General features: G+C 57.3%; 1 protein-coding gene across 1 annotated transcript in view; it reads right to left on the bottom strand.

Moving 5' to 3' along the window:
- The window catches only part of IGSF21 (immunoglobin superfamily member 21), a 100,697-nt gene that overhangs the window by 97,873 nt on the left and 949 nt on the right, over positions 1–1,875 (bottom strand). The gene's annotated exons all lie outside the window — the stretch shown is intronic.

Genomic DNA, 1,875 nt, shown 5'->3' with positions numbered 1-1,875 from the left:
CACCTCCATCACCCCCATCACCCCCAGTCCTCCCTGAGGATGCAAAACCCCCATTCCCTGGGACTGGAGAACCAGGGGAACAGCCCCCAGTGCCAGGGATGGGAACTCATTCCCGGCCCTGCTCCCAGGGCTGCACTTCCCGAACCTCCAACCGATTGAGGCCCTTCCAGCTCGGAGGGGCAATTAGTGGGGGTCAAGGGCTCTGAGTTAATGAGGCCTGGGAAGGCTTTGGGAGGAGGAGGAGCCCCCACGAGTGGTTATTGTCACCCCCCAGTGATGGGGGGCCATTAAGGGGAGGGGTCATTTGGGGGGGAGTCATTAAGGGGGCATTTGAGGGGGCTCATTAAAGGGTGCTGAGAGCACCGGGAGGGGGCTGATGGTGGTGTGGATGATCCTGGGCATCTGACTGGGCAAACTGGGGTTACTGGGAGCACTGGGACTGGCGGGGGGCACTGGGAGGGAGCTGGTTCTTCCCAGAGCCCTCCCGGCTCAATCTTTGATTTCCAGCCGGGGCCACCCTGGGCTCGTGCACGGGAACCAGCCCGTGCCATTCCCGGGATGCCATTCCCGATGCCGTTCCCGGGACGTGGAGTTCCCTGTTTGTCAGGAACAGGAACACGGCCGGGCTGAGGTGTCAGAAGCCTTTAAGTGCCATTTAACGGCCCCTCAGCTCGGGAGGGGCTCTCGAAGGACAGTTAAACCCGATCCTTGGCCCCAGTTCAGTCAGGAGCGAGGCTTGGCCTAAAATTCACCTGATGACCCACATTCCCAGCGTGGCAGGGCCCCGGGAGCACTGTGGGGTGGGGATAGGAAAACCCAGCTCAGAGAGCTGGGAAAACCTCTTTTTTAGGATAATCGAAGCCCTTGGTGCTGGATCACCCCCTGGGGCTGCAGTTCACCCAAGGCAACCCATCGATCCCAAGGGTTAGGGTTAGGTTTAGGGTTAGGTTTAGGGTTAGGACTGGGGTTAGGGCGGGGGTTAGGTTTAGGGACAAAAGCCATGGGAGCGCTGGGGTGAGGCCACAGCAGGGTGGAATATCCCTGAGGATCATCTGGAAATGTCACAGAGACTTTGGCATCTTTATTTATTGGGAAGAGATCAGGGTTGTTCCCCCTGGTCTTACAAAGGATGGGGGTTATTAAACACATTCCCCAACCCTGGAACCCCCAGTTAAGTCAAGAGTGAGGGCTGGCCTAAAATTCTCCCAGTGACCCAAATTCCAGCACTGTAGGGTGGGAATTGGAGGCAGCTCTGCACTCGTAGCCAAACCCAGCTCAGAGAGCAGAAAAACCTCCTTTTTAGGATAATTGAAGCCCCTGGGGCTGAATTACCCTCTGGGGCTGCAATTCATCCAACACAACCCATCGATCCCAAGGATGAGGCCACAGCAGGGTGGAATATCCCTGAGGAGGAGCCAGGTTGGTCATGGAGGCTTTGGCATCTTTATTTATCAGGGAGAAATGGGGGCTGCTCCTCCCCCTCCTCCGGGGATTCAGAGGAAGAGGAGTCGGAAACCGAAATCCTGCTCGGAGGGCACCGAGCCAGCAGGAAAAACAAACCCATCCAAGATGTGTGAAGAGGGCAATCAGGCTCTTCTGCAGCCCAAATTGTTGGTTTAGCAAATTACTTTGGAACGTGTGTTTTGACATTTCTGGAGTGTTTTCCTTCCCTTCCGCCCGCTCAAGGTGACTGTTCCCAGCGCTCGGCCAGGAGCAAAGCAGGAGCTTTGGAGCTTGGCTTCTCCTGGCTGGGAGAAGCAGCTGGATCAGGCACCAGAAATGATGGGAACAGGGACAACCCCGTCACCCTCCTCACCTCTCTCCCTCCCTTGGGATACCTGTGGGGCTGCGAGGCCGCCGTTCCCTGGGATGGGA

This window comes from Manacus vitellinus, unplaced genomic scaffold, assembly GCF_001715985.3.
Source record: "Manacus vitellinus isolate BGI_N305 unplaced genomic scaffold, ASM171598v3 scaffold_92_pilon, whole genome shotgun sequence".
Classification (NCBI taxonomy): domain Eukaryota; kingdom Metazoa; phylum Chordata; class Aves; order Passeriformes; family Pipridae; genus Manacus; species Manacus vitellinus.
This window is presented reverse-complemented; position numbering and strand designations above follow the sequence as displayed.